Source organism: Artemia franciscana, chromosome 10 (genome assembly GCF_032884065.1).
Source record: "Artemia franciscana chromosome 10, ASM3288406v1, whole genome shotgun sequence".
NCBI lineage: Eukaryota > Metazoa > Arthropoda > Branchiopoda > Anostraca > Artemiidae > Artemia > Artemia franciscana.
Window position 1 is genome coordinate 12,139,271 of NC_088872.1, and position 19,510 is coordinate 12,158,780.

General features: G+C 36.0%; 1 protein-coding gene across 3 annotated transcripts in view; it reads left to right on the forward strand.

The window, feature by feature from the left end:
- The first annotated feature begins 5,828 nt into the window (after positions 1-5,828).
- LOC136031795 (rho GTPase-activating protein 7-like) overlaps positions 5,829-19,510 on the forward strand; it is a 259,438-nt gene continuing 245,756 nt past the window's right edge. For 2 of the 3 annotated variants that reach the window (XM_065711584.1, XM_065711588.1), the window contains exon 1: positions 5,830-6,030. The gene's annotated coding sequence lies outside the window, so the exon portion shown is untranslated. Of the gene's footprint in view, positions 6,031-19,510 lie in introns of all 3 variants that reach the window. The other variant, XM_065711587.1, reaches the window with a different exon arrangement.

The following is a 19,510-nucleotide window of genomic DNA, read 5'->3' on the forward strand; positions in this document are numbered from 1 at the left end:
TTATTGGTTTTTACCTTTTTTTTTTAGTAGTTTTTTTCGTTTTTTCTTTTTACTTTTTTTTTTAGTTTTTATCTTTTTTATTTTTTTTATTTTTATTCTTAATTTTATTAGTTTTCTTTTTCTCTTCTATTTTTCAGTTTTTTCCTTTTTTTTAAGTTTTTTTTTTAGTTTTTAGTTTTTTTAGTTTTTTTTTTCCTTTTTTTCTTTTTAGTTTTTTATTGGTTTTTACCTTTTTTTTTAGCTTTTTTAGTTTTTTTTCGTTTTTTCTTTTTACTTTTTTTTTAGTTTTTATCTTTTTTATTTTTTTATTTTATTCTTAATTTTATTAGTTTTCTTTTTCTCTTCTATTTTTCAGTTTTTTCCTTTTTTTTAGGTTTTTTATTAGTTTTTAGTTTTTTTAGTATTTTAGTTTTTTTAGTTTTTTTAGTTTTTTAGCTTTTTTATTTTTTTTATTAGTTTTTAGTTTTTTTTGTAGTTTTTGCCTTTTTTTTAGTTTTTTCAGTTTTTTTTTTAGTTTTTAGTTTTTTACCTTTTTTAGCCTAACCAGGATTTGAACCTGGGACCTTCATTCTCCGTTCTGACACCCTCTCTCACCGAGTGACTACTCCAGCATGTTCATTTTGGTGTTTTAAATGGTATATTATTAACCAAATTAATGTGTTTTACAATATACTAAGCATCGTCAAAGCAAAAATGACGACAACTAATTTCATGACGTCAGCCGACACAGAAACATGACGTCACCTGATCCACAGATCCACAGACAGACAACTTATTTTTATATATATAGATATATATATATATATATATATATATATATATATATATATATATATATATATATATATATATATATATATATATATATATATATATATATATATATATATATATATATATATATATATATATATATATATATATATATATATATATATATATATATATATATATATATATATATATATATATATATATATTCACAGGTGGGACATAGGGACACAACTACAATGGCGCGTAACTATATATATATATATATATATATATATATATATATATATATATATATATATATATATATATATATATATATATATATACTAGCTGTTGGGGTGGCGCTTCGCGCCACCCCAACACCTAGTTGGTGGGGGCGCTTCGTGCACCCTCCAAGCCCCCCCGCGCGCGTAAGTCGTTACCCGCCATATTAGTTACGCGCCATTGCCCTTGAGCTTTGTTGATGATGATTGCTAATCGACGATTCCCTGTGTCGCCATCGTCATTTATATACCCCCCTGAGCCCCCCGGCGTCCCTGTTGTAGTTGTGTCCCTGTGTCCCGGTCGTCATGTCCCGGTGTCCCGGTCGTCATTTGTGTCCCGGTCTGTATATACATTCGTTTTTGAATTGGTCTGTTTTTAGGTTTTAGTTTTTTACCTTTTTTTAGTTTTTTTTTCTTTTTTTAGTTTTGTTTTTCTCCTTTATTTTTTATTTTTTTTCCTTTATCATTTTTTTTTTTAGCTTTTTAGCTTTTTTAGTTTTTTTATTAGTTTTTAGTTTTTTTTTCTTTTTTTTGTAGTTTTTACCTTTTTTATTAGTTTTTAAATTTTTTTTTACTTATGTCCTGGTCGTCATTTATACTCCCTGTGTCCCGGTCGTCATTTGTGTCCCGGTGCTTTGTTGATGGTGATTGCTAATCGAACATTCCTTGTGTCTCGGTCGTCATTTATATTCCCTATGTGCCGGTGTCCCGGTCGTCATTTGTGTCCCGATGTCCCGGTCTGTAATTTCGTCAGTCGAAAACATGACGTCAGTCGACACAGAAACATGACGTCACCTGACAGATCCACAGACAGACAACTTATTTTTATATATATATAGAAACATAAAGCTTTACCAACTCAGCTACTTCGGCTTGAATACATTCGTTTTGAGCAGCTTCCTCGGGTGTTGCCATTGTAGGTTCTTCAGTCATTTTACAATTAGAAATTTCTCTTTCAACCGTCTTCTTACAATTAAAAATTTGTCTTTGAACGATATTCTTAAATACCTGTGTCCTGGTCGTCATTTATATTCCCTGTGTCCCGGTCGTCATTTGTGTCCCGGTCTGTAATTTCTCTTTGAGTGTTTTTTCTTTTTAGTATTTTTTAGTTTTTTACATTTTTTCTTTTTTCAGTTTTCTTTTTCTTCTTTATTTTTCAGCTTCACTATAAAATACATATCGCCGAACCTTTGTTTTTTTAACTAAAATCTGGTAGGCATTGATGACCTTATCCAAGTCAAAATCCCAAACCCAATCATCATCGCTATCATTTTCAGTTTTGATATGTTTGGACTCTCGCTGTCCAGGTGGATCTTCATCTAACTGAGCGGTTTTGCGTTCTTTAGCCTCAAGCCTGTTTCCTTGCTGTTCTTTTGATTCCTCGGCACGCTTTCTTTTCTGACTTTCTCTATCAGCAGCAAGTTTTTTGGCATAGACTCTTTTAGCATCTTCATCGGCTTTTGCCATTGTAAGTTCATCAGTCATTTTAAACTTAAACATTAATAGATTTCTACGTGAACATATATGTCTTAAATATCTTTAATGACGTCACCGTCATAGCAAAAATGACGACAACTAATTTCATGACGTCAGTCAACACAGAAACATGACGTCACCTGATCCACAGACAGACACACAGACAGACAACTTATTTTTATATATATAGATTTATTCAGATTAAATTTCATAGTATCTTATTATGATTTTTGCTGAGCACACCTTTGGATGTTATAATCAACATATTTGTTTGGATTGTCAGTAATCCTGGATCACCCCTACTTCTGAAAAGGAAACAGTAAATAAACTGATTCGTAAATATTTCCCTTTGTTTGAGAACTCTAAAAACTAGGGCTTAACTAAAAATTGAGGTGGCTTGAGATTTTAAGAAAATTATAACTGTATACTCAAAGTTATTGAAAAGAGACTGTTACTGACTGTATTTTAAAGTAGTTGTTTTTTTTGCAGACTGCTTACGGACTTTCCTGCTCCTAAGAGAACATCTTATTTTTACACTTGTTATATGTTTCAAACAGATCGTGGTAACGAACTGTAGTAAGGAGCGACCCAGCTCAATAGTAACCAAAATTCTAAAAATGGGAATTTAAGATATCAATAAGGCTACATCAAAAGAATTGCATTTTAATGCTGATTTTAAATATATAAGTTTAATCAAGTTTAGTCTTACCCATTAAAAGTTACGAGCCTGAGAAAATTTGCCTTATTTTAGAAAATAGGGGAAAACAGCCCAAGAATCTTAACGAAAATCGAACCATCAGATTCAGCGTATCAGAGAACCCTACTTGCCAGAAGGCAGATCACGGATGCGTGTTTATTTGTTATGTTTGTTGTTTTTCTTTTGTTTTTTTTCCCAGGGGTGATCGTATCGACCCAGTGGTCCTAGAATCTTGCGAGAGGGCTCATTCTAACGGAAATGCAAAGTTCTAGCGTCCTTTTTAAGTGACTAAAAAATTGGAGGGCACCTAGGCCCCCTCCCACGCTTATTATTTTCCCAGTCATCAGATCAAAATTCTGAGATTAAAAATTCTGTCATTTTATTCAGCGTAGTCAAAAAACCTTATAACTATGTCTTTGGGGACGACTTACTCCCCCGAAGTTCCCGTGGGAGGGGCCAAAAGTTACAAACTTTGACCAGTGCTTACATATTGTAATGGTTATTTGGAAGTGTACAGACGTTTTCAGGGGGATTTTCAGGTTGGGGGAGGGGTGAGAAGAGGGTAATATGCTGGGGGAATTTTCTTTGGAGGAATTTTTCACGGGGGAAGAAAATTTTTATGAAGTGAGCGCAGGACTATTTAGCATTATTTTAAAAAAATACAATGAAAAAATAAATATGAAAAAGTTTCTTCAACTGAAAGTAAGGAGAAGCATTAAAATCTAAAACGAACAGAAATTATTACGCACATGATGAGCTCACCTCTTCCTAATACCTCGCTCTTTTCAAAGCTAAAGTATTTTTAGTAATTTCAATAATTTATTCTACGGCTTTTGTAATTCAGGGGTCATTCTTAAAAAATTGGAACAAAATTTAAGCTTTAGTGTAAAGAGCGAGTCTCAGACGAGAGGGTGAACCCCTTCGTATACGTAATAAAAACATGAGAATACAAAAGTTCGCTATGTAAGCTAATTTTTAAGTTACGTATATCTTTTACTAATAAAAACATTCGTAAAAAAATTAAAAGTTCTAGTTGCCTTTTTAAGTACCCAAAAATTGGAGGGCAACTAGGCCTCCTCCTCCGCTCCTTTTTTCTCAAAATCATTCAATCAGAACTATGAGAAAGCCATTTAGCAAAAAAAAATATATACAAATTTTGTTTTAATTATTCGTCTGCGGAGAGCCACAATCAAAACATGCATTGATTCAAAAACGTTCAGAAATTAAATAAAAAAACAATTTTTTTTAACGGAATGTAAGGAGCGACATTAAAACTTAAAACGAACAAAAAATACTTCGTATATGAAAGGAGATGCTTCCTCATCAACAATAAAGCACCAGTTTATCAGTAAAGCACCAGCTAGAATTCTAAGAACATAGAGAAATTTTACCAGTTAGTTTATCTGAGCTAGTTTTGTAGATATGTTGTGCATCATTTGCTAAGTAATAATTTTTGTTTGTTTTAAAGTTTCAACTTCGCTCTTTATTTCCGTAGAAAACTTTGGTCTCTGTAAAGTTAGTTTATCCACCAAAAGGGCATTTTATTGTTTCCCATCTCAATAATCACGGTCGTATCTACGAGGGGGATTAAGGGGTTGAACCCTCCGCTTAAATTTCTGTCCAACTCGTAAAAACGTGATAAAAAAGCTTATAAACAAATTTTGATGCGCTCTTCGATTTTTACCCCCCCCCCCCCGAACAAAAATCCTGGATCTTGTCAATAAAATTTTATTTACAAGCGATTTGAAAACTAACAGACATTTCCTGCACATTACAAAAAGTTGCAACTTCGATATTATAACGTTCTCTTCAGAAATTTTGCACCTAGTGCGTGGCTTTGTCTTTCTCCATCAGGGAGCAATGATAATATCTGGAAACAGGACTGGATATGGAAGATAAATGCCTTACTCAGAGCCGTTCCTAGAGTTGGTGGTGCCCGAGGAAAAATCAATTAAATCGCCCCCTTCCGACTCTAATATAAGCAAAAATAACCGAATCGAGGTGAAAAATTTGATCAATGTGGGCAATACCCCAGCTGTGGCGCCCGGTGAAGCTGACCCGGTTGCCACCAGCCCCCTAGGAACGGGTCTAGCATCACTTTTTTATGATTAGTGTTTCTTTCACAAGGGGAAACTTCCTACAGAACTACCTTATATAGACATTATAAAGTGAGAATCGTAGTTTGGTTTTTCTTGTAATTATGTATATTTCAGGCGATATTGTTGGGGGGGACTATATATATTGTCCGGCTATATATTGGCCCTTTTGTTGGGGGGGGGGGGGGGGGTGAAATACAATTTTCACAGCATCGACCGTTATGTTTAGTCAGATTGTTTAACGACAATTTCAATGTTGCCGATGTTTCCTTTTCAGAAGTATCGGTCGTTTTGGATTCTCCATTTCTTTATATATTTTAACTGTACCTGAAATTCATCCATTTCTTTTTTGTTGACATAATCATGTTTAAGTACATGTTGCAAGACAGTCGCATTGTTGGAAAACTTAATTCTGCTGTTACATCCTTTGAAAAGGCCTGAAGGTATCTTGTTTGTTAGTACTACCGAAGCTCTGTACCTATTCGCGAGCTATGGACTGACCATAAATACTAACAAATTACCGAGTCAGTTCAAAAACATATGCGATGTGGTACTACGGATGTGTGACGGACTGTGACGCATAAAATAGTTTTGCGCGTTATTTTGGCGGAAGTTAAAGAGAAAACTTTATATATTTTATCTGTCAGTTGCATTTCTTTTCCTGTGGTATATATTTGGATAGATGTTTGATCGAAAGGGTCTTACAAGCAGCAACAGTTTTAAGGTAGTCTTTTTATATAGTATCTATGCAATTTTTATGGTATTATGGTTAGGGCAGCCACCCTTATGCTCATAACCCAGTGCAGGCATATAGGGGCTTAAAAAAAGTACAAGGAGGCAGGGTAAAATTCTAGTTATGGGCATTTTGCTATTTTGGAAAGTAATTGAGCTAGGTGAATGAAACTTTCAGGAGTGACTCCAGAAATAAGAAAAGGGTAGGCATAATAGATTGACAATACCTTCCGAGAATATATTTCTGGCGTTGGATTTATTCCTGAAAGTTTGGAAGTGGCTTTTTTTATCTATTTTTTTTAATATATTCAATTTTGTCATGGTAAATTTTATGGTGTAGACAGAAGACAAGTAGAGAAAAAATATACCATTTGATTTTTTTTCTACAAAAGCGCCTCCATTTGGGGGGGGGGGGGCTTAGAAAAAAATCAATTTACTTAATATTATTATTTTTATACTTCATTACTAAAAAAAACAAGCGGTGCCAATTAGTGGAGCAAGGGGAAATTTTTGGGAACGATTTTTAATTTGAAAAATATGGTAAATGTTTAGTTTCGTTTCAAGTGCTCTAAAGTGCGTATTACTGCATATAGCAAGATTTTGATGATTGCATATTGTTTGTCTGTCATTATTAGAGAAGCCCATCCACTTTCTAGCTTTCTAAAACCCCCCTCCAACGAGACTAAAAGAAAGCGTAATAGAAGAGCGACAGAAGAGCGAAGAGCGAAGCGGTATTCAGCAAAGAGTGATTAAACTAAAAAAAAACCTCAAACAAGGTTTATTCCAATAAATATAGAATACAGACCCCGCCCCGCTGCCCGCGGGGCTCATGGACTAATATGCTTCGCTCAATAGGTAATGTTACCTATAAGCAAGCCCACTTTACCCATTTTTGGTTTCCCCATGGAGGAGGAAAGTCAACCAGAAATGGATGCGCTTCTAGAATTAGTATTTCTAAGTGCTCTAAACTAAACATTTACCAAAAATGTTTTGGCATTGAATTTTTCCAGCCATTTTTGGTCACTGAAGAAATAAAAAAAACTTCAAAATTGCCCTTCCTCTGTATTTTGCCCTCCTCATTTTCCTGAATGGGCGTCACTAAAAGAACTAGTGCTGCACAAAACATAAGAAAACAAAGAATAACAAAACAAAACAAAGCACATAAGAAAACAAACAGAGAAACAAAAGTTAGTTTCGCAAGGTAACGATTTCACATAAAGAATAAACAAGTTTGATTAGTTTAGTATTAGTATAATATCATATGTGATCAATCTTTATTACTTGAAGATTGGCGGTGATGCCACTGGAAGACTGGTGTACCAGTGATGTAACATTTTTCTGCGTCATGAAATTCTGCTGCAGCCTAGTCGCAAAATCCTGCGACTATCCTGCTGAAATCCTGCAGCCTAGTGCGTCATGAAATTCTGCTGCAGCCTAGTCGCAAAATCCTGCGACTATCCTGCTGAAATCCTGCAGCCTAGTGCGTCATGAAATTCTGCTGCAGCCTAGTCGCAAAATCCTGCGACTATCCTGCTGAAATCCTGCAACCTAGTGCGTCATGAAATTCTGCTGCAGCCTAGTCGCAAAATCCTGCGACTATCCTGCTGAAATCCTGCAGCCTAGTGCGTCATGAAATTCTGCTGCAGCCTAGTCGCAAAATCCTGCGACTATCCTGCTGAAATCCTGCAGCCTAGTGCGTCATGAAATTCTGCTGCAGCCTAGTCGCAAAATCCTGCGACTATCCTGCTGAAATCCTGCAGCCTAGTGCGTCATGAAATTCTGCTGCAGCCTAGTCGCAAAATCCTGCGACTATCCTGCTGAAATCCTGCAGCCTAGTGCGTCATGAAATTCTGCTGCAGCCTAGTCGCAAAATCCTGCGACTATCCTGCTGAAATCCTGCAGCCTAGTGCGTCATGAAATTCTACTGCAGCCTAGTCGCAAAATCCTGCGACTATCCTGCTGAAATCCTGCAGCCTAGTGCGTCATGAAATTCTGCTGCAGCCTAGTCGCAAAATCCTGCGACTATCCTGCTGAAATCCTGCAGCCTAGTGCGTCATGAAATTATGCTGCAGCCTAGTCGCAAAATCCTGCCACTATCCTGCTGAAATCCTGCAACCTAGTGCGTCATGAAATTCTGCTGCAGCCTAGTCGCAAAATCCTGCGACTATCATGCTGAAATCCTGCAGCCTAATGCGTCATGAAATCCTGCTGCAGCCTAGTCACAAAATCCTGCAGCCTAGTGCGTCATGAAATTCTGCTGCAGCCTAGTCGCAAAATCCCATGTTTAAAAAAAAAATTCTTTTTAAAAAGGTATCTGAATCAAATTTCAAAAATAAATATATGTAATGATTACAGATTATAGCATAAAGCTAAATCTCAGATATCGAATAATACCAAAATTGACGCCTTTCGCTGAAACTTAAAGACGATACGCGCCCTAAATAAAAACTACAAGAAACCTTAAGTTTTTGCAAAGCAAAAACCTTAATTCGCAAACATCATCACTAGCCGTGGGGATTGATTGGTTTCACGAAATTTGGGATATTGTATTGTATATTACATCTCTTTTCGCAATATCCTTTTATTAGTAATTTTAGGTTTAATGCAATACCATGGGCCTATGTCATATATATACATGTATGTGCGATTAATAATAATAATTAATTAATAATAAAATCCACTGGTCATTTGCAAAGATCAGATAAATTGACATGTTTAGATTAATAAATGCATGAAATACTAATTAGGATATCATTGCCAACCATCCCAACCAGAACTGTTGTGTGAGTGATACACAGGGCTGAAGCCTATATCACCCATTACGGCAATTTTTGAACGTAATTTCATAATCTACGATTGGTTTAAATAATTTTAAGATATCTCGGACTGTGTATAATACCTCTACAACAGTATGTTAAATTTGTTAAATATTTGATATTGGGTTGCAGTAATTCGCGAAGCTCATTTCAAAATCAGATCTCATGAAGCTCATTACTAACAAAGTGAAAGGGAAATAAACAAACACAACAATTAATGTTATTATCGCTTAGTCACGATTTGCAAAAATCAATGCAAAACCTGTATGTTTGAGTTTTTATGATATCATCGAAATCGACCGTGTACGTCATATTGTAGATGATGTCAATCCAGATTATATTTTTTCTTTTTTTACAGAATCCTTGACTATGGTAGTTATCTTTGACTAAGAATTTTATTCTGTCATTTTTACCTCAAGGTCATAATTAAATCTTGTAATGACACCGAGGCGATTTATGGTTCTCTTTATTTGAGGTCGTAACGATAAAGGTTGGATGTATTGAAAAAAAGTAAAAAACCACAAAGACTTATGCAGATGTCTCATATCGGTCAAAATTTGACTTTAATTATTCCAACTATTGGTCTAATTTGATTTTTGTAAATCCCGTTTTTCCTTTATGGTTTGATTCTCGGATTACAAAAAAATTTCGGATTTTCCTGAATACCTACCATCCCCCTTTCTGACTAACAGAAGAAGTTTAGAAATGAGGATTTTCTTGTTACAACTGCTTTTGACTGGGAAAACCTACCCTTCGGAAAGAAACTATTTTCAGTAACAGTCAAAAGACTCGATGTGAAGTTTTCAGTCTTTTTGCTCCGCGGTAAAATTTATTTTGCAGCCAATAAAGTAACGCCTTTCCAGTTAAATAACAATTTTTTAAAATTTCTCCTTTCCAGGGGCGTCAGTAGGGGGATTCCTAGATCTTGAAAAATGTCTTTTATCAAGTGAACAACTGAACAATGCCTTTTTATGGTGTTTCCACTGAAAAAACAATAAATTTTCTCTTTGAATTATTAAGAATGCATTCACCCCCCCCCTCTTTATTTCGTGAATTAACACCACTGGTCCGTTAAAAAAAATTATTTTCAATAGCAGTTGAGAAACTTAAACCATTGTCTTCTGTCTTTCTCCTGGTCTGTAGAGTCTTTCTTTCTCTTGCTCCAAACTTTTCAAAGACTGTCTTTCCTCGTTCGTCTGCGAACAGAGCCGTTCGAAAGGGGGGGAGGGGTGGCAAGCTTGGCAGCTTCCCCAGGCACCGTGGCTGGGTGGTGCGACTGATTTTGGTAAAATTTTTCAATTTGATCTAGGTTATTTGCTTGTATTTGAATCGGGAGGTGGTGCTGTAATTTATTTTTCCCAGGGTACCACCAACCCCTGGATGGCTGTGAAACATAGAGTATTTTGAGTTATGTCGATTTTTTTTCATGAAATAGCTGATTGTAAAAAATTAAAGTAGTATTTCATTTGCAAAAATTCACTCGCTTTTTAAACAGTTCGTGGTAACGAACTATAGTAAGGAGCGACCAGGCTCAATAAAATTTTTTATTGTTTTAAAAAGTAGAGTTGTGAGAAAGAAAACTCTAGCGTAAAGAACGAGGCGTTGAGGAGGGGATAACCGCTTTTATATACGGAATAATTTCTGTTTGTTTTAAGTTTTAATGTCGCTCCTTAGTTGCAGTTAAAAAACTCGTTTTTTTATTTAACTAGCTATTGGTGTGGCACTTCGCTCCCCCAAGTCCCCCCGCGCGCGTATGTCGTTACGCGCCATATTAGTTGCGCGTCATTGAAGTTGTGTCCCTGTGTCCCACCTGTGAATATATATATATATATATATATATATATATATATATATATATATATATATATATATATATATATATATATATATATATATATATATATATATATATATATATATATGTATGTATGTATTTTTAACTACGTAAAAACTTACGAATATACAACATTCTTCGCTGTCCCATTGTCTGTGCATATTAATAGATTGTCAGATTTACCGACTCTTGAACATGCAACATATAATTGTCCATGGGAAAACAATCCGTATCCAGATCTATATCGCATTTTTCTAATGATTGCCCTTGAGCTTTATTGATGGTGATTGCTAATCGAATATTCCCTGTACCCCCGTCGTCATTTATATATCCCCCCTCTGCCCTTCCGGTGTCCCAGTTGTAGTTGTTTGCCTGTGTCCCGGTTGTCATTTATATTCCCTGTATCCCGGTCGCCATTTGTGCCCCGGTCTGTAATTTATCTTTGAGTGTCCCGGTCGTCATTTATATTCCTTGTGTCCCGGTCTGTAACGTCATAAGTCTTCAATGGCTCTGGTGGTGCAGCCAGTTGAGGAAATTTAACTTTTCCTGAGGCGCAACACATTCCCATTGTTTCACCATTAAATTTCAAGGCCTTGCAATAGGGACAAATGTTAGACATAGTCCCGATTTTGACACATCTACTCAAGCTATAATCATCGATTGGGCTATACCTGAATGCCAGGCGATAATTTTGACGTTGCTCTTGGGATTCCTCGGCACGCTTTCTTTTGGCATTATCTCTTTGAGCCTCAAGTCTGTTTTCACGTTGTTCTTGTGATTCCTCGGCATGCTTTCGTTTATGTGATTTCTGGTATTACTTTGTACATGGCCTTTGGCTTTCAGTACATTCTATCTTATCTCATATCGCCCTTTCAGCTATCTCAGCCGATTTCCTTTTATGAAATAATTAGGCTGATAAAACTTAGCATGAAGAGTTACGTCAATATTGCATTAAATTAAAATTAGTATTCAAGGCATGCGATAAACTTAATAAAATTCCAATAAATCCTTATGTGATGGTTTTTTAATATGTAGGCATGCTTCAGCGGATCGAGTTCTTCCACTGTAAGCTTGCCGCTTAAGGAAGACGTAAAATTAGCTTGGTAACCTAGTATCTAACCGCCGGATCTAGGGGGAGGGATAAGCGCCCCGAGTGGTGAAACTAGCTAACATTGTAACATTTTGAGGCAAAATTGTAAGATTTACAGTATTGATTGTGAGCAAAGTGGAAAAAGTTCTATTAAGGGTTTCTTGCTATCTGGGAAAGTAGTTAAGTTTGGTGAATGAAACCTGCAGGAATGAATACAAGGCCTAAAATGTACATTGGGAGGATACTGTCAAGCTACTATACCTGCCCTTTTCTTATTTCTAAGGATAACGCTTAGGTTGCATGTCAGAAAACCGGTTTCGTAGCTACAAAAACAAGTGACGAATGATACAGTGCATTGGACTTGTATAATTTTGGGCTACATATTTGCCCATACGGGGGGGGGTCTAGGTTGGGTTAGGTGCCCATAATTATGTTAAGTTTACCCATCAGATTTGTTGTAAGAAAATCTGTATATATGAGAAAATTATTAAAAAGGATAGTATTCAACATAAACCTTGTTAAAAGGGTAAGTGAAAGGGATATTTGCCTCATGTTGGACTGAAGTACCCCCTATTCATCGTAAAAATGAAACTTGTGGCTTAAAACTGCACTTTTTTCAGTTTTGAAGGAGAAAAGTACTGTTAGACAGAGATGCTGACTGCGGACCATAAGAAGGTAGTTGCCCCCCCTCCTAAATTTTGAAAATATTTTTGTTGTAGCTTCATAAAAGAACAATAATCTTTTCCCCCCTCCCTTGGGTTTTCGTGAATTCTTTTCCGTGACCGTTTCAGTCTCTTTTTTAATTGTTAAGCCAGACACGTGCAATTTAAAAAAAAAATAATTTTCTACAATATTCACAGAAATAGCTTGTATTTGCTGTCCCGAGGAAGTCGAAATAAATTCTGAATTAATGAGTTTGGAAACTCAGACTCAATATTGCAAAAATAAATAAAAATGGTAGATAGGTGGGGGAAGAGGGTGAACAAATTTGTTTCTGATTTCCAGGTTTTTGCTTAAATAAGGAATAAGAATAAGGAATTGAAATTACAAATGTGCAGGAAATTCGGCCAGCTGAATTTCAGGAATATAATTAAGGAATACTTAGGATACTTGAGGAATTAGTATAACAAACACATCTTTGAAACTGGTCGCATGACAAGTCAGCATTTTGATCTGTCATACGCTCATGTTTATATATTTACATATAGTTGTTAGTTTTTATTTGAATTTTATTCTAAACATTAGCTTATTTCAATTATACATTTTTATGGCACTTGGTATTAACCAAGTGACATATAGCAATCGCAAATTCTGTCGGTCTGTCTGTCGGTCCCGGTTTTGCTACTTTAGGCACTTCCAGGTAAGCTAGGACGATGAAATTTGGCAAGCGTATCAGGGACCGGACCAGATTAAATTAGAAATAGTCGTTTTCCCGATTTTACCATCTGGGGGAGGGAGTGGGGGGCCGGTTAATTCTGAAAAAAATAGAAAAAATGAAGTATTTTTAACTTACGAACGGGTGATGGGATCTTAATGAAATTTGATGTTTGGAAGGATATTGTGTCTCAGAGCTCTTATTTTAAATCCCGACCGGATCTGATGACATTGGGGGGAGTTGGAGGGGGGAAACCTAAAATCTTTAGAGTGGAGGGATCGGGATGAAACTTGATGAGAAAAATAAGCACAAGTCCCAGATACATAATTGACATAATCGGAACGGATCCGCTCTCTTTGGGGTAGTTGGGGGGGGGGGGTAATTCTGAAAAATTAGAAAAAATGAGGTATTTTTAACTTACGAACGGGTGATCGGATCTCAATGAAATTTGATGTTTAGAAGGATATCGTGTCTTAGAGCTCTTATTTTAAATCCCGACCGGATCTGGTGACATTGGGGGGGGATATGGGAGGGGAAAACCTAAAACTTAGAAAACACTTAGAGTGGAGGGATCGGGATGGAACTTGGTGGGAAAAATAAATACAAGTCCTAGATACATGATTGACATAAACGGAGCGGATCCGCTCTCTTTGAGGTAGTTTGGGGGGGGGGTTATTTCTGAAAAATTAGAAAAGATGAGGTATTTTTAACTTAAGAACGGGTGATCGGATCTCAATGCAATTTGATATTTAGAATGATATCGTGTCTCAGAGCTTTTATTTTAAATCCCGACTGGATCTGGTGACATTGGGGAGAGTTGGGAGGGAGAAACCTAAAACTTGGAAAACACTTAGAGTGGAGGGATCGGGATGAAACTTGAGGGGAAAAATAAGCACAAGTCCTAGATACATGATTGACATAACCGGAACGGATCCGCTCTCTTTGGGGTAGTTGGGGGAGGGGTTAATTCTGAAAAATTAGAAAAAATGAGGTATTTTTAAATTACGAAGGAGTGATCGGATCTTCATGAAACTTCATATTTAGAGGGACCTTGTAACTCAGATCTCTTATTTTAAATCTCAACCGGATCAAGCGTAATTGGGGGGGGGGCAGTTGGGGGGGGGGGACCGGAAATCTTAGAAAATACTTAAAGCGGTGAGATCAGGATGAAACTGGATGAGAAGAATAGAAACCTGTCTAAGATACGTGACTGACATTACCGGACAAGATCTGCTCTCTTTGGTGGAATTGGGGGGGTGGTAATTTTGAAAATTGAGGTATTTGTAACTTACGAAAGGGTGACCAGGTCTTAATGAAATTTGATATTTAGAAGGATATTGTGCTTTAAAGTTCTAATTTTAAATTCCGACCAGATCCTGTGACATTGGGGGGAGTTGGAGGGGGAACCGGAATTCTTGGAAAACTTGAAAATTGGGGTATTTAAATTGATTTTTAGAAGGAATTCATGGCTCAGAGCTCTTATTTCAAATCCCGACCAGATCTTTTGACATTGGGGGGAGTTGGAGGGGGAAATCTTGGAAAAACACTTGGAGTGGAGGAATCGGGATGAAGCTTGTTGGATAGAATAAACAAATGTCCTTGATACGTGATTGACAGAATCGTACTGGATTCACTCTCTTTGGAGGAGTTGGGGGGAGGGGTTCAGTGATTTGGCGAGTTTGGTGCTTCCGGACGTGCTAGGACGATGAAAACTGGTAGGTGTGTCAGGGAGCTGCACAATTTGACTTGATAAAGTCGTTTTCCCAGAAAACGTTTTCTTAGCTCTTGTTTAAATTCAATAATGTTAGTTAAATCAATAGTACCTTGGAAAATTTAAATAGCAATTGAAGTCAAACTTCAGTTTGACTTAAAGACTACTACTGAATTGAAAGGAGAAAGTTTTTTTTTTGTTCAGCATAATTAGCTTTCAGAATACTACGAATGCTGCTTTAGTGGATACTGATTCATGAAGGTATAGAAGAGACCTATTTATATTGAGAGGAAAAATAAAAAAAATAAAAACAGTGCAAAACGGGATATTTGTTGAAGAGTGGTAACAAAATATGAGAACAATCGTGGAAGCGGTAGGGGTACTTCTATGATATAGCCCCGACCTAATATTCTTCATCTAAGTAGAACCTATTTCTCTGACGCTCAATCCTTATAAAACATACCTAAGTATGACAAAAAAATATAATACTTTAGAAACACATTGGGGCTACATATTTGCACATTAGGGTGGTGGTGGTAAAGTACAGCGGGTCTCCATGACTAATGTGTTAGGTACAATTATTCTGCATATTATAAAGTAAGAATTGTTTTCTAACTTTGCACTGTCCAAACAATTTACCCCTCCCCCTAATTTGCCAATATATAGCCCAAATTATGTATTTCCCATCTATTCTGTCACTTCTCTGTGTCCTGTCTCACGCTAAGCTGAAAGAAACTAACGGGAAAAAACGGTCCTAAAATGCGTCAATGGATGAACAACTTGAGTGGTCGGGGCTATATTATACAAGTACCGCGGTGGGACCCAATATTGCCCTGATTAGGTGACAACTAAGCATTCTTCTTCAGAAAAAATACATCCTGTTTGATTGAGACATATTTCAAGAGTTTATTCATGAAAATTATAAGAAAGTATTTAGATCTAAAGAGGGGGAATATAAGGAGTATGATTGGGGATATGAGGATCTTGTGGAAATATGGGGGTGGGATATAAGGGATGTAGATCTGGTGGAGATTAGTCAAGATAGTATCCTAGCTTTAAAATGTAGTTCTACCCACAAATCTGGAGATTTGTAGTCTATTTGCCTTCTTTCACTTTTTTTCTTGGGGCGGGGGTCCTTCAAATAAAGATTAAAGGAGTGTTCTTTTTTCCCCTGTGCAGTTATCAATCGAAGTGCCACCCAAATCATTTGCAGGTTCAAACCGGATTTATAAACCATGTTACAAATTACACTTTTGTTTGCTAAGCGAAAGATCTCCTAAGCTGGCTATAAAGTTAATTTTTAAGTTGGAATTTATGGTATTTTCAACCTAACCTGCATAGATAATCCTTTTAGACATACCCTTTAAAAGCCTTTGAATTGGACCTTTTGGTCATTGCTTTAAATTTGATTACCATCCTTCTGTTCTTAATACTCATAAGGGATTGCGTACTATTTATCGGAATTGAATGGTTTCAAGCCTTTGACCCTACCTCCTGTGGCTCCAACTCTGCCTCTGAACCGCCAATTGTACCTCCTTGCCTTTATGTGAAGCTCTCCGTGATGCACCTCTTTCAGCACATATGGTAGTGCGAAATTTATTTAATTTTGACATAATATCTGAGTAAGAGCCGGACTGAGCCGCATATCCAGTGGTTGGGCCTTTTTGACAATTATTGACGATTAATTTAAAACATTGTTGTTTCGCAGTTTATGCAGTATATTTAAAAAAAAACTTCTTCAAATAAACCGGATCTTGATATTCTTTCATGTTTATAAAACTAAAAAAAAAGCGCTTTACTGAAAACACACAACTGACGCAACAAAGAGGATTAGGAGCAGAAAATTCCTTAATTTACCTGCTGAAAATAAAATACTAATTTTTGAAACTCACAATAATCTTTTGCCGTCCATGAAATCAATAGATTTTACCATACAATTTAATTCTCTAAAAAAAATCAAGCATACTTAATTTTCAGCAAAGTATTAGTTTTTCAGAATAAAAAAAAAAATGTCAAGAGCCAGTTTATTTGGAACATTAAACATATCAAAAATATCAATATATCAAAATATCAAACATATTAACATATCAAAACATGCTGCATAAACTATGAGAGAGTAATTTTTGTTTGTTATAAGTGCTTTTTGATGTCACTTTTGAGGGATATCATAAAACAGTTGTTTTCACTGTCTTATTTGAAATATTACACCCATTTTTCTACATTTTATTTTGTTTTATTTGCAAAAAAAAAATATTCAGAGGAAGACAACTCTTCTCAAAAATAGCGTAATTCCTCTAGATTGTCGCATTAGCTACGTTAACGTTGATACTGTCCAAGATCACGATTAGAATAGGGATCGATCTCTTTTGAATCTAAAAAAAAAGAAAAAATGCCAATATTCAGTCATATTTGGCGCTATGACATAATCTACCACGCCAGAGATTAAGGAGTATAAATAAGCGTGGGTGACCAGCTAATGCTAACTTAAGAGATAATATAGTAGACATATCTATGAAATTGACCGCGTGATGCTTCAGTATTTTAATCCTTTTATGGAGCTAATCCATTGGCTGTCAATGTCTATTTAAATTAATTTGCTCATTATTTTTAAATCCCCAAAAAATCTAGACAAAGATTGCGTGGATAACTTGCATGGTCAATTTTGAAGTCAAGTTTTGCTTTGGCTGCCATACTTCACGTAAAACAAATTCGAATTCCCTCAAATATCGTCACGTAAGTGAATATCTGGCTTGATTCTTTGTTGGATTAAAATTCATTAATTTTTTTTCTGAACGGTGAAATTATGTTTAAATTAAATGAAATAGTACCTTGCTGGACTGTAGGGGTGACAAGAAGAAGCTGTCTGTAACCATCCGTTCCGTTCTGAGAACCAACCGTTCCGTTTTGACAACCAAAAAAGTTATTAAATCTTATGTTTGTGATTGGGTGATTCCTTCCCCAGCTTTTCACGATTACCCACTCTAAATAACGAGAAAAAAGAGACAACAAAAAATTAGAGAGAAATAGCAAGTCAGTGCTATACCGTTGTCTTAAAACTGTAAGTATGAAAGCCATACCAATCGCCTATTTGTTTAGAATATTTGTTTCATCACCTGAGACCATTCCCTGAATGGTCCACGGACGATCACGAGTCAAAAGTGGTGTGAAAAATTAGCGAGTTGTATTCAGCGAGTTGCAAACTATGTAACGATCGCGAGTTGCGAGTTATATTACACGTCTACAACTATTTATTGTCTCTCTTAAATTTATAAGGTGTTAGAACGAGGGTGTTACCAGGGTCATACTTTTGGCACTTCATTTATGTTCCCTAAGAAACCCCTTCATGATCAGTGGTCAAAATAGGAGCTTAATGTGAGTACTTAAAAATTAGCTCAAGAATAACTTGGGCCTGTGAAGGCTGGTGACCACTTTATATATAGGATATATTCAGTTCATTTTGAATTCCAACCTTGCGTTAAAAAAAACCTTTAACACAAACTTATAAAGAGCCGATAATAAAATTGGAACACCAGTTAAAAAAATATTACTTAAGGCAGTAATATCTCTTCTGTATGGTTTTTAGGCGCATTTTCTTTTCTGCGGTCAAATCGCCCATCAATTTTATGGTTTATGGTCATGCGGAACAAATTCAAAATTATTGCTCAAATTTATGATCTGGGATGCTTGATTGTGTTGTAGTTCAGGAATACCTTTCTTTTCTGTTGTAAAACAGTTAATAGATTCCTGGTTTTGGTGTCATTCTACTAACAAAAAAAACTACATTTTTTTTAAGTTTACTTTAATAATTCATAACAATGTTTGCCTAAACGAGACAATAAAAGTTTTTTTTCAAGTTCAAGTTCTATTTATTTTCATAAAATAACAATAACAAAAACAATATCCCAAAGGGCTCAATGGCCCGTTATTTGGGAAACGGCATACAATAGATAAAGAATCATAAAACTTGTCATAAACATACTAACCAACATCTAAATATAAATATGCAAGGAAAAGAAATCAGCTCACCGGCAGTCCCCACGAGACAGCGACCCCCACATCACCCGATAATAAAATACAAATTAAAATTCTCGCGTCATCGAGGATACAACACCAACAAAACAACAACCCAAAAAAGAAAAAAAAAAATAAATAAACCATAAGAAACGTTTAATAAGAAGCCTTTAATAAGAAACTTTTCATCTGTCTCTTAAAGGAGCCAAGTGTTCGTGACTGCCGGATCTCAGCGGGAACCAAGTTCCAAGCACATCCCACAGTCACAGCCAGGCCGAAGTCTGAACGAACCGAGGGACTAGCTGGAATCATCACATCCTCCCGGTTACGAACGATATACAAATTCACTTCCCCTACTAGTTTAAGCAGTCCCGAAAAACAACATGGGAGATCTCCCTGGAAGTATTGATATGCCAACGAAGATAGAGATAAAACATAAATATCTTTAATTTTGAGGAGGTCAAGAGGAGTGTGTGTAGCCGACTGGAGAATTCTTGCTGCTTTCTCATAAAGATTGTGAATAGGAGTAAGTACCGAGGGAAATGTGGACATCCACACAGACGAACAGTAACATATATAAGGGTAAATCAGAGAAAAGTATAAAAGACGGAGGATAGGGAAAGGGAATAAACGCT